We start from the raw sequence: 15,135 nt of genomic DNA, 5'->3' as shown, positions 1-15,135 counted from the left end.
AGCAAGTTTATATCTGCATATAGTCTCCATACCTTCCGACTTTAGCAAGTTTATATCTGCATATAGTCTCCATACCTTCCGACTTTAGCAAGTTTATATCTGCATATAGTCTCCATACCTTCCGACTTTAGCAAGTTTCGCCAACCCCTAACTGACCATTTTTAATAAGATATCAACATCATAAAAGATTAAACATCGGTAACAATCATCTATCGTTACAGATTAACCACCGTTAACGAACGGCGGAAACCGTTCTTGATCATTAACACATGCAAAGAACGGAACGGAAAAAAACTAACGAGGAGAGAACAATCCAGCTATAGGCCCTCGTTACCCAGGAGAGAATATCGTTGTTTTTCTAACTTTAAATTGTTTAATTTTGATAGTTCTTCAATGTTTTCTATAGTAAAAATGTGATAGTTACTGTTCTAGGGAAAGCACAATTGAAAAAAAACAGTTTTAAAATTATAAACATTGATATAATTCATACTTTATCTGAGGAAGAGGGTACAGTTGTGAATCGGGCATTGCCATCTTCGCATGAAGGGTCACTTGAAATTACGCTCACAGTCACAGTACTTCTTTTTAAAGATTCAATATAGATATATCGCGCACTCTTGATCAGACAAAACTTTCTTTGCTTCAAAAGTGAATCAAGCCTCCATATCTTTAATTTGGGTCACTTGAAATTACGTTTACAGTCCCTTTAAGTACTTACCTCTCTGGGGTGGATACAGGGTTTAAGTATGAAATTCATTCCGTCTGAGTTATTACGGCTTTTTTCACTCTTTCATCGGCAAGAGTTTTGAATTCTATTTTTTATAGTTTATGTAAAAGAAAAGGATAAAACTAGTAAAAGACAAAACAAGATTTATGTCTGATATTCATATATTTAGAAATCTTCAAATAATCTCTTTACTTTTCGTCTTTCCACAAAACTCAAGCAAATCCAAAACATGGTATTTTTAATAACTAGGAGATAATTAGAATCCTTTAAAGCGTAAACGCATTGATAAGTTAGTAATTATGGTTAAAGTCCTTTTGAGTTTTGACAAGAATGCTTAATTCTTTTTAATAACTGATGTTGGCTTTAGAGTTTCCCTCAAACCATGACTTACTCAGTTTATGAAGTTTTTCAATTTAAAACCATTAATGCACTTATTTTGATAGAGGTTGTCAGACATGTTTAATGTTAATGAGGATATTTAAATATTTTCATGATAATTTAATGCCAACTTTTTTATATCTCTATAGGCTTTAAAACTTTAAAAATGAACCCTTCAGCGGTCTTTTAAAATTTGTGCCTAGCTTTGTGATGTTTCTTTTTGTATACAAACAAACTAACAAATCCTCGGACATACAGACAAAAGCCAAATACATGAAAAGAATCTGAATTTTTATCTTTCGTTTCTCTGTCTTGTATTTACCAAGCCCATCTTATTTTTTTTACATAATATTTACTTTTTATAAGTCTATATTAAAGGGACTGTAAGACTAATTTCAAGTCACCCACCCTAAACAAATCTTTCCATGTGCACTGCAGGGATCTGCAGTACACTAACCGAAAGAAAAGTACGGTACTCTTAACAACTGATCTAAACAAGTATTAATTAGGTATCAATATTTATAATTTTAAATACTGTTTACTTTCATTTTGAAATTTCTCTTCAAAAGTGATTTGCGCATTTCTAAAAGAATTAAGCTAGGAACACTTTTAAACCTGGAAAAGTGACAATATCTTCCACATTTGTCATCAGATAAAGCTTTCAAGGGTACCGTTGTGTATCGAGCATTGCCATCTTTGCATGGAGGGTCACTTGAAATTACGCTTACAGTTCCTTTAATTACACCTTCTTTTAGTTTACATCCCACCTGGAACAAAAGGGATTCTTACTAAAACCTAATATTTGAAAATGAACTGAGAATATCAAACAAATCTATAAAACATTGACTGAATCAGGGAATCGAGCGGTAAAAATTAATGATTCCAAAATTGTGTGGTTATTTGTGTTTTCAGATAAGGGAACACTGAACAATCCCTTTAAGAAATGCTGCTCAAATAAAAAGTTTGAAATGGATGACCCCCGTTGTAAAACGATGAGAGGGGACGGGGATACACTGAAGAAAGAGGAGGGGGTAAAAAGTGTGGAGGTAAATACACTTTTTGCACAATTGCGCAAAACAGCTTTTTGCCAATAAAATAATAAAATAGTACAACTCCAAGAATATTTACAGTTAAGTGCTTACACAGCATTCATTAGCAGAATACAAATATAAACACAATAAATAAGACGTAAACATTTTCTGTAATTTCATTTCAAAGTTGTGATGTAATTCTTCATCTTTTATTCATCGATTTTTACTACGGTAAAGTATTTATTTTAGATTTAGATTCTCACATTTCTAAAAGTCTGTCTGTCCTTCTGTCTGTCTTTCTGTCAGTCTGTCTGTCTGTCTTTATGTCTGTTTGTCTGTCCGTCTTTCTGTCTGTCTTTCTGTCTGTCTGTCTGTCCGTCTTTCTGTCTGTCTTTCTGTTTGTCTGTCTGTCTGTCTGTCTGTCTTTCTGTCTGTCTGTCTGTTCGTCTTTCTGTCTGTCTTTCTGTCTGTCTGTCTGTCTTTCTGTCTGTCTTTCTGACAGTCTGTCTGTCTGTTTTTCTGTCTATCTGTCTGTCCGTCTTTCTGTCTGTCTTTCTGTCTGTCTGTCTGTCCGTCTTTCTGTCTGTCTGTCTGTCTGTCTTTCTGTCTGTCTTTCTGTCTGTCTTTCTGTCTGTCTTTCTGTCTGTCCAATTTGAATGTCTTAGTCTTTTACTGTAAAATCGATGATTTGGCAAAGATGCAAGTAAGTATATGCATGGAATCGAAAATGTAAGAAAAAAGGCTGAATTTATTCTGTTCAGTCGTCTCTGGAGTTTCATCCTTTGAGGGTAACCCAGTATTATTCTATGTTTAGTGTATAAAGTGTAGTAGTGTAAGTATCTAAACATCAACAAAAATATTTGTCTAACTGCCTTTCTGCAGATTTGTCTATATACATGTCTTACTGTATCTTTATATTTGCATTATCATTATTCGCAATTTTTCCAAACCATTAAACAGTCGAATTTGCATTTTCTTCCACTGAAACAATCAATGCAATTTATATGTAATTTATGTATCTATCTATCTTTCTGTTTGTCTAACCACCCCTACCTCTACCTGTATGACTAAATATGAACCTGTGAATGGCCAAGGGTTTCAGTTTCCAGCATATTATCAATTGACTCTGGTATTCCTATACTACTAAGTGTGTTACGTCAAAAAAGTTTTAGAGATAACTGTTAATTATGACATCTCTTAGCCTAGCTCGCCTCCCAAGCCGTAATAGGTAAATTAGATAACTATGCGATGATTTGACTAGAAAAACAGTTGTCTGAATGAAATGATAAACAATCTTACGCGCACCTCTGACCCTTTAGCAAAAGTAAATTCAACCTAAAGTCTGACCGCGTCAACCTTGTTGCACCGACTCGTCCTATTAAGTGTCTGCTTTATTTATCCAATGTCCGGACGATACAGTACAAGCTGGGACCAGAAATGCTGACCCGGCTCGGAAATTCAAATGTATACGGCTTCTCGTGCTTATAAGGAGAACATGGCCGTATTCACTAACATGGAGGGATGCAGAAAAGTAAGTAAGTAAGTAAAGCAGAGAACGTGGAAATTGTAAATAAAATAAAAAGATAGTTTACTAGATACATACATATACATTTATATTATTCATATACATGGGTTAAAAACACATTGATCTGGCTGTCTGGTCCAGGCCTTGAAAACTTTAGATTTATGCGGCGTATGACGATGCGTAAAAAATTAAATGCATGCATATAAAGTTGTTTGTATTTAATATATATGTGTTGGTGGTGTATGTTACCTTTAGCCGGTCAATCATAATACCAAGAGATTAAAATATAGTACTTTTTCCTCTTGGGTATCAAAGGCTAACTTGGACTACCCGTCAAATTAACCGTTTGGAAATTTGAAATGAAAAGAGTGTGATTTTCATATTTTTAGGATAGTTTCTGATTAAATCTTTGATCTAAAGTTGTTCGAGAAAAACAAAAATCTAGATACAGAAATTATAAACTCATATCACATACGAATATGACAGTATTTTTAAAATCATTTAATTCTCAGATAACATCTTCACGAAAAAGGAAGTATTTTGCACAAATTTGTTCATAATTTTTTCTAGACTAATTATTAGAAAATAAACTTTTAATTGAACTTTCTTTAGAACAGCCTCTTAAGAAGTTAAGATACATAAAATTCCGAAAATCGGTAGTTTTTGTTAATAAAAATTCTCTTTACAATATCCGATTGGTTTGTTCATTGTAAGTTTTTGTTTCTGAACGAAAACATTGTTCAAGAAAACTCTCGGTCATCCCAAAAACGACGCCCATCTCTACTTAAAGCTTTTTGAAATTTTACTATAAAAATTTCCAGGGCTACAAATAAAATTTCAAATAAAATCTACCAAGGGGTTGCAGCATTTCAAAGCAGAGAGCCGGTCTTTTTTAATTACTGCACAACTCTCATAGCTGTGATGATGTACCTTGGATTCTAATTTCTCGTGCATTTCAGTCTTTTCAATAAGAAGCAATGGATCTTTCCCTGCTGGGTTACTGATTAGAAAATATAACATCTCTATAGTATTATAAATAAAAAGAGTAATATTTAGTACAAACAAACCTTGCTTTTGCGAAAATCCGATCAAAGACTATACCTCAAAATAGTCTTAAATGTTACCTTATATATCCTGGGCAAAGAGAATAGAATATATATTAGAGGGGAATTTACTAGAAAAAAGTGTAAAACGGCCATTTTGTTCTACTGTTTCCATACTGCAGGTGTACTTCACATATTTATGCTATATCACCATTTGGGCCCTGGAATATCTTTTTATAGAAAATCTAAAATTAATGTTAAAAGAAAACCAAATTATGAAATAGGCTGGTTTCATAATTGACCAATGATCATTTCACATAGACTCTATGCCTTTCACTTAACAAACGATGATTTTCCGTTATTACTATGAATCAAATTATGTTTTTTTTTCACCTAATTAATTATAAAGTTTATTTAACAGCTTTAAAATTCGAAATTGAAATTAATAGTTTAGGGAACATACTGTATTAATATACTCTACTGCACATAATTTGTGAACATTTACATGATTTGTACACTTTGAACTCCCTTTCAGGCTGAAAGGGACTGAAAAAATTCATACCGAGGGATTCCTTAAATTCCCCTCTAATATATATTCTATTCTCTATGATCCTGGATTATCCACAAACAAGGGATCTATTTTATTTAGAAATATTGTGCTTGTCTGTTTGTTTGGATCCGATAAACGTAAAACGTCTAAACCGATCGGGCCCAATTTTTGTGAAGCAGCTTATATGACCCACGGTAAAGAGTATGGTCAGTTTAAATTGGAAAAAATGTGTCTGAAAAAAACTGTCTACATTCGTAGTTTTAAAAAGCCTGCCATTTTACCATCAAAACCCCGCAAAATGTATGTTGATTGAAAATTATGAAAATTGACAACTTGAAAGCAACATTTAAAAGTTAAAATGTTGGTAGAAAAGAGTCGTCCCAAATGTCTAGACTAAGCAAGGTCTGCAAGACAGGTCTGCTGTGAAGTCACATGTTCTTGGGTAAATTCTCTTTTTCAAAGATTTTATATGCAACTCCATGCTAGTCAAATGGAGAGGAATGTATGAGATATCTAGGTTCGATTTCACGCACACATATCAGAGAAACAAAATTATTTTGTTACATTTAGAATTTTAAACGTGTTCTAAGTGAAAATATGTAAGATTTCAATGTTAAATGAAATTTTCTTAAAATTGTCATAATTGCAGATATAAAATAGGTCTGTATTCCAATTCCTCTAATCAGAATTGGATGTTGGGAAAAGAGAGAAGATTTGAAGCCTCGTACTATACAGAGATAGATACATAGATCTTTCGCACACTTAGACCAGTACGCTAACAATGCTCTTTCTAAACACATTTACAGAAAGAAAGAAAAAAAGATAGATAGATAGATAGATAGATAGATAGATAGATAGATAGATAGATAGATAGATAGATAGATAGATAGATAGATAGATAGATAGATAGATAGATAGATAGATAGATAGATAGATAGATAGATAGATAGATAGATAGATAGATAGATAGATAGATAGATAGATAGATAGATAGATAGATAGATAGATAGATAGATAGATAGATAGATAGATAGATAGATAGATAGATAGATAGATAGATAGATAGATAGATAGATAGATAGATAGATAGATAGATAGATAGATAGATAGATAGATAGATAGATAGATAGATAGATAGATAGATAGATAGATAGATAGANCACACTTAATTTAGGCAGAATATTTTATGACTGATGTCCGCTTCTTATTTCAACTTTTCAGGGTCTGAAATTTTACGATGTTTTCTAAATATCTAAATTTCAACAATGTTTATGCTTTTGATACTTATTCTTTATCTTTTATTTTCCTTTAATCTATGTCAATTATGAAACATGGAAGCATAACTATCCCTGCAGATAGATGTCTGCTAATTTGTCATGTACACCCCGCTATAGAAAATATTTGACCCATTTTAATAAATCTCTGTAGTGACTGTACTCATTTATCTCTAGTTTACAATATCAGGTTGCAAAAAAATCAATTCGTTTGTGTGTTTGACCACGTGCTAGAAATTTAACGGAATTCCACGCGAAAAAAAACGCAATTTGCGAGTAACAATTTTTGAAGTCCGGAGAAAGCGTTACAAACTGCGGGATAGCCCCTGCGTGCGCGGCCTGCTATTCAAAATATTTTAGCAAATAAATTCTATACTTCTTTGTATTCCAGTATACATAGTAAAACATAAAATATTTAACATGATTTAAAAATACTCAATGAGGGCGAAAATCTTTAAGAAAATGTTTTGCTAAATATTGAACTTTATTCAATTTTAATAAAACAAATGGGAGACAGAAAGCTTTCTAAGTATAAAGTAATTATACTTTTTAGATTGGTTTTTAGAAAATGAATTTCCGGAAATTACCAAATATTGTCATGTCTTTGTTATTTCAGATAAATTATGAAAATGTATTAAAATGAAACGCTGCAGTTTTAAAATTCAGGTATATTAAAAATATTGAAAAAATGGTTTGAGAGGAAAATTTCAATTTACCCAGAGACTAATCAGAAACCAGGAATAACTAAAATTGAACGATCAAACCTATTATCCTGAAGTTTAAAAGCAATCACAGAGGATATCGAGATCAAGCGCTATTTCACACAAAGGTTTTTGTCTCAGAGAAATTAAAAAATCTAAATTAAATCACAATGTTTACTATTTAATTTTAAACTATCTTTAGATTATTTTACTTTACAAAATAGATTATTATTATTCACACATTGACATAAACAGACGATTTCTAATCTGAGAAATATTTACATTGAACTAATATTCTTTTTCTTAATTGAACAGAATTGGGAACTCTTGTTTTGTTGATATCAAGATCCATGCTTATGCTCGATCTTATTAATCTGCAAATTAATTAATCTTTATACGATATCCCCTATGGCAATAGTACCCTGCTCATTTCAACTACACAAGTCTTTGTCAAAATAATACAAAAATGTTTTTTTTGACAAGTTGGAATAACAGGTTTATCATTTTTAGACAGACTGATTATTTAGAACTATGATACTCGACAAATCAATGGTTTCTGAAAGGGATGTATTAAAATGGGTTTAGGAAATGAAAGCTACCTAGGTTTACCTCAGTTAAAAGATGACTTGATAATATTTTTTCTTTTGTTTATTTAAACAATTTAATTTTTATCATTTTATTAACAGGCAGTATTCGACAAGTATGTTTATCTTCATGCAACAGAAAGGACTTGTGACGGAATAAGTGATATTTTGGTAATGTTTAATGTGAATGCTCTAGAAAGTGCTTGATGATATTGCTGAAGTTCAGAAGAAACCAAGAGAATCTGAAATTTGTAGACTAACAAGGAATTTATTATTTATGATATTTAAATTTTACATAAACCCTGTGTTTCTTTATTCACTTTAGGATTGCAACAAGTTCAACTAAGATTTTAAATTCAAGTTCAAGAATTTCGTATGAAGGCTGAAGCGTCCAAAATATCCCTCACCTGATTTTAAAAAAAGATAAATATATCGGGATTTTTTACTTTAAGTTGGTGAAATAGTTTTCTTTTTTGAGAAACTATTCTTGACTAAATATAAAAGTAAGACAACTTTTCAGTGTTATGTATTTTTCCAAGGCGACTTCCCAAGTGGCAACTTCCCAAATGTTCAATTGCCAAAGGTTATGTTAGGCCCTATGAGGCGGCCTTGGGTTCCAATGAGGCCGAGCGCTGTGGCTATGATGTGCTAGGGGACCGGGCGCTACGGCTATAACATGATAGGATACGAATCACTGCGGCTAGGAAAAACTTGAGAAGTTGCAGCTTGGTAAATTGAACATTTGGGAAGTTGCCACTAGGGAAGTTATCCTCCAGAAGTTGTCGCTTGTGAAAATGTCGTTGAGAAAGCCCCTAACATCGATTTTTCAACTAATTTCTAATATAATACGATAAAACCACCAAATAATTTGGTCATTTTGTGAATTTAGAATTTTTAGTTTTTAGGACACACTTGAGCTTTTTTTTAAAAATCGATATTATTCACAGATATAAAGCAATTCTTCTATTTGGTATATAACACAGTATACACTTGTAGCATAATTAATAAAATGTTTTCAAATATTTGTTTCTTCATTTTTAATCAATTTCATTCAACAAGAATAAAAGAAAAGAAAAAAGTAAACAATTAAGATCCAAGGGAATCCTGTAAAGAAAGCATAACGATCATTTCGGAAAATTCATTTTAAAAAAGCTTTGTTTTCATCAATTTTCTAGGGATAATAATTCAAATTTTTAAGCTAGGGTAGTTGTAAATTAAGATGAAAAAATATTATTTAAAAAAATATTTAATTCGCTCTTGTGAATTAGGGTTTTCAAATCCTACACAGATTAAATCGGTTTTTGGATTTACGAAGGATTTACGGAAAACCATATAATAATTTCTCTAGACAGAGAAGTGGATGTCTTTATCTCTGTTTATACACTTTACAGTACAATAAGGATTAATAAGCATAATATGTAACATACATAATAGACAAGGAGATTAATAAACAAGGTTTGGATGATAAAATAAAATGTCTTATTAGGTACATTAACAGATTTTTTTAAAATCTGTTAAGGCTTTATGAACATTAACGTGTTTTTTTCGATCTTTATCATTATTTTGAAATCAAAAAGTTAAAAATTCTTTAAAGAACTGTATTTTCTCATTCTCCCTTTACTACCCCTTCTCCCCCCCCCCATGAACCACACCTCCCCTCACACTTCACCTTCCAACACACTTCACCTCCCCTCACACTCCACCAATGGTTTGAGATGAAAATTTCACTTTACCCAGAGACTAATCAGAAACCAGGAATAACTAAAATTGAACGATCAAACCTATTATCCTGAAGTTTATTAAAAGCAATCACAGAGGATATCGAGATCACGCGCTATTTCACACAAAGGTTTTTGTCTCAGAGAAATTAAAAAATCTAAATTAATTCATAATGTTTACTNTCACCTCCCCTCACACTTCATCTTCCAGCACACTTCACCTCCATTAACACTTCACTTCCTCTCACACTTCACCTCTCCTTACACTTCACCTCTCCTCACACTTCACCTCCCCTCAGACTTCACCTCCCCTCACATCCCCTCACATCCATCTCCGCTCACAGTCATAACCAACTTCCCTTCATCCTCCCCCTCCCCTGTAAAATAACGACCAGGTTGGGAATCCAGTTTTGTCTGGAAACTGAAATTTCACTGTAAAAGTTAACTCCCTGAATTTAGAATTTTTAAACCAAGCTAAGAACATTTCCAAAATTTGAGCCAAATCACCAAATCAGTCAAGGAGTACTTCAGTTATGATCGGATCCACAAACAAACAAACAAACACCCACACAGAGAATACTTCTTTTGAATTCTAGAAGACTATCTAGGGAACCCAGTTTTGGCTGGAAACTAAATTTGCATTTTCTTGGTTATAACGATTTACCTTTTCAAAATTTGAGACAAATCGGACGTCAAGGGGTTCCTTGTTCGGATTCTTAAACAAACAAAGATGTGGGTTTAGTTTAGAGTGTTGGTAGAACAAGACAGGACAAACCCCCTGACTACTAATGAAATAGTCGACAAAATTGAAACATTTTAAAACTAAAATCGCAAGGCTTCTAGTTCTAAGCATAATTGTAGCGCATGATTTAAAATTAACGAAAAAATCAATTTTTTAAACCTTATTCAGAAGCCCTTAGAGTACAACTATTAAAACGTCAAGGACACTTTCTATAACTTTTATCTGATCAACATTATTCTGGTCCGAGAATTCAATTGGGATGGATATATATATAGTGAACTTACAAAAAAATTACACAAATAAACAAAATTTGTTTTTCGAAAAGCTGTTTCCATCTTTTGTGACAAAGACTGGATTTTTATCAATTGCTTAATTTTCTACTTTTTAAAAATATTTTCCCTGGTTTTAGTTTAACAGTCGAAATTTATATAAAATATTCGTGGACAATGACTTTTAAAACATAATTATGTCTAACGGGTCAAATTGAGATCAAAAGTGACAGCAAGCTTGCTGGGACAAGAACATAATGGTTAAATAATTAAATCTTTTCATTAATTTTCTTTTTGAATCAAATATTCTCCGTTTGACCACAGGATGATATACTTTCTAATTGGATTGATGGAATACTATTATAGGATTTATAGATTGGCTGATTCATCATTGTTAAGGTTTACAATACAGTATCAATACTACTATTAGAAAACTTATTATATATCAATCTATCAACTTTTTAGAAAATGTGTCAGTATTAGCTTTTCATGCATATGTTCATATTAAGAAATCCTCAACATTTCCGTTGCAAAAAATCAGCAAGTCACTTTTTTAGAGAAATCCCAATATAAAATAATTTTTCTAAGGCCAACATCTTTCTAAGCACTTATTAACTGAGATGAAAACTGTCTAACTCGTGGTGAATATGATATTTATTATTCAAATGCCAAAGCTAGTTTATGTTGTAAAGCAGACACGCTTCTCTAGAAATGAAGGTATACTAGAAATTATGTCTGAAATTCCTTTATTAAGAGATATTGGATGGAATTTAAGAACTTTGATTTAAAAAGATATTATTTTGTAAATATTATGTTAAAAATAATAAGTATTTTAAAAAGGTTTGAAGTTGTTCTGACAAACTGATACACTTTGAAAATATCTTTACGTATATTCAAAATATGAAAAGTGTATAATAGTATAAATTGAAAGGTTTAAAAACTAACAAAAAGTGTTGAAAAATTGGCTGACTATACGCTAAGTGGATTGTCTATATTTATTATAATATTTACATATTTAACGTGAAAACTTGATACTGATAGACTGAGACGTAAACCAGATATTTCCCTCTATCCAAACCACATACTCAAAACTTCTTTAGACTTTATTAAAGATGGACATTGTTTATTCTCTGAGTTCGCTAGTGCTAAATATTTGGAAAAATTACAAATTTTATTAAACGCTTCACTTAATAACAGTTTCAAAAATGGTGAACTATTTTTCTCAATTTAATTTTTCTTACATACTAACCTATTAGTTTAAGTGTAAGAGCTGATAAACTGTTTAGTGCTTAAAGGGAATATTGAAGTAGTTTCAGTTAAGGGGGTATGCTCATTTCACAGCAGTATCCATAAAATCCTTCTCGTATCAACAATGTGAAAATATCGTCGTTTTTTTAAATTGAAAAGCAATTAATTCTCGCAATTTTCTTAGCAAGTAATCCACATTTGAAAGTAATTTTTTTTATAAAGTTATAATTGGATATCTCATTTATTTTTATCCTTAAAGGGTATCGTTGTGAATCGTTCATGCAGTCCCTTTAAGGTACAGTAAATCAGACAGTTAAAACAAGAAAGTGCCCAGGTCTATTTCTACTGATCTATTAATGGTTAAACTTTGTTTAGTGCACTATTCTCAAACTTACTTCTCTAAAGGGTGTCAATAAAAAATGTTGATGGTGTAAACCTTTCATATTTATTTAAGACCTCCTCGGAGTTGAACAATTGAAACTCAATGGGGATTAAACAGGAAGTTAAACGTGTTAGTGAGTGACAAACCTTATTTATTAATACTTTAAAAGAAATTCATGGAAGAAATGCTATGACAATATGAAGGCCATGAATAAACCCTCACTTCTCTTCTCTTCTTAGATTTTAGAGTTTTTATTGAGTTTAAAAGTACAAAAGTTTTCACACATTGTAAAATTTTGAAAAAGTTTGCAAAAGTTAAACAACTTGCACAACAGAGTGTTCTGATCTGAAAACTTTAGAATGAGATATCCTTAATCCCAATATTACTTAATCTGAGTATCCAATGGACGCACTTTTGATTTTCTTCTTAAACCGTTCTTTCTTGGATATATTATTAGAGAAAAATCAAAAAACGATTTTTTTTAAATTTAGAGAGTCCCTCCCGTTTCTGTATTTAATTTAAATGGCGCGCAAAATTCAAATTTATCGGCTCATATACGCGACCTTAATTGGTTAAATTTTTTACACTTTTCAGTATACAAGTAAAAGATTAGGCTAGTCTCGATATTAAGAAAAAGAAAAGATCAAGCATTAATCTCAACATCCACCATTCTAAAGTTTTCAGCTCTGATTTTGAAAATATCGTTTGGTGAGTGAGCCTCACCTTAGAGTTAGACGAATTCAACTTGCAGGCCACAAATACCTGGTTAGAGCCCAAATTTAATAAATTTGAGCCGCGTCTCAAATTCGCCAAAAACGGTTTCAATCGACCGCCGGCTTAAATCTTGAAACATTGAATACAATTTTAAAAGGAACCAACCATATTTGAGCCAAGTCTCAAGTTTAAGCGCGGCTTAAATTCTTTAAATTCAGCCTCGACTGGTCATCTTTTGAAACCTATTCTGAAAAGGAGTTCTTTCAAAATTAAAGGGAAATGAATCCGAGAGTTAAATCCGTAATGGATCCTCAAAGATGTTACTTAACCATCTAATTCATTGCTGTGTTGAGACAATTGTCAGAAACGTATACAAGTTAAATTGGAATTCAAACGCAAATCATTAAATTGATTTTAAAACCTATATTTGTTAAATAGAAAAATCAAAGGATTTTTCAAAGTTTTAATTGAATTCAACCAATAGCGGTCATTTTTTCGTGAACATTCCCTTTAAGTTCTGAACGCTATGCAATTAAGATAATTGTGAAGATATATTTTCTTTGATGATATACATTTTATAAGGTATTTGTTGGATATTTCACTTATGCAGAACAAAAAATATGTTGTAAGCTTTGTGATTTGGCACCATAGACCACTTCACTGAATTCTCAGATGGTGTAAAGCCCATTTCCGGGATATTTTTCAAAACTAAATGTGCTTCGAAAGAGTTTTGCATAGCTTACAGTTTTGAAGTTGCATTTGTATTTAAAGTTTGAAATTTTATTAGTGTCATAAATTTTTTTAATGCAGCTAAATTAAATTGCGTCATTATTTTGTCTCCCCCTGGCTAAGAAGTCTAACCATTCGAATGGGCCGAAAATCTTAATTTTACGAATGACCCTGTAAAAATTTAAGATTATCTACAAACTACGGGGAATAAGAATTTTGAAAAATTATACTAATTTAAACTTTTTCTTGCAGATATGCCTTCAACTGTTTTAAACAATACTTTTTCAGGGAATGAGGGACTTGGTAAATTTGAACCACTGACAACTCTAAATCATCGTCGACATAGGAAAGAAATAAAAAATAGATAACATTGAATTCGAAGGAACCCGCAAATACTCAAAACTTCTAAATCAAAACTTATATACGTCCCCAGTTAATATACACTTTTAAATTAAGGCATTCAATTTAAATTGGGGTATATTGTTCTTTCATGCACCACTTTTGAGTATTAACGCTTGATAGGTAAAAGACAAAATTACTGGGCATTCAACTAGTGTTTGCTAATCGTATAGGTTTGTCTTTTTTCGTTTTTTTCGTTCATTTTTGTATATATTTTCTCTATGGTCAATATGGGCGCTAAGTTATTCGGTATGAGACGTCATTAACAATTTTCTCCTTATAGACGTAACAGATAGAAGTAAGTTTAGTAGCGATCAAAAGCGCTTTTTTATCGCATGAAGCCTATACCCCCTTTCATTTTTCACAAACACTCCCTTTAAGTAACAAATATTTTCCGCTCAAAGGGACTGTAGGCATAATTTCAAGCGATTTCCAGTTGGAAAGTGGGGTTTCCAATTCACAACAGTTCTTTTCAAGCCTTTGACCGATCAATGATGACGGAATTATTCATATATATATTTCACAGAAATAGTTGATAACTCTGTTCCTATGATGTTTTCTACTTATAAATATCAAAATTTCTATCTTAGAGTCTTGAAGCTAAATTTTAATACCGCGTGATTCCTGCAGTTTCCTTGTAATTTAAAACCCATTTTAGAGAAAAAAATTTAAATTACTCTGTTGTTGATGATCCAAAAAGGTTTAAATGGTACCATGTGAATCTTTTAATGGAAGGTCCCTCGAAATTACGCCAACACCCCCTTCAAGGTATAAAAAAACATCAAAATTTGACAAATACCATTTAAAATTAGAACTTGTTTGATAAATGTAAGATTTTTGCAGATAGCGTCTTTAAATCCAATAAAGATTACTAAGAGGTTTTACGAATAAAATGTTGAATTAACATTTATTGAACATTGAAATAAGGATTTGAAAACTATTTGGTACAATATTAGCTGAATCAAAATTCAAATTGGATGAAATATTTTAAGGGTCATTCATTAGCAGGCTAAATTTGAAAAGATAACTAAATTGTAAGAATTGCTTATTTGATTTTATTTAAAGTAAACAAATTACGTTAAGTCTTTAAAGAATATAATTTCAAATATTTTTTAATAATG

This window comes from Eurytemora carolleeae, unplaced genomic scaffold (assembly GCF_000591075.1).
Source record: "Eurytemora carolleeae unplaced genomic scaffold, Eaff_2.0 scaffold1790, whole genome shotgun sequence".
In the NCBI taxonomy this organism is placed as follows: Eukaryota; Metazoa; Arthropoda; class Copepoda; order Calanoida; family Temoridae; genus Eurytemora; species Eurytemora carolleeae.
The sequence above is the reverse complement of the archived record's forward strand: the minus strand, read 5'-3'. Positions refer to the sequence as shown.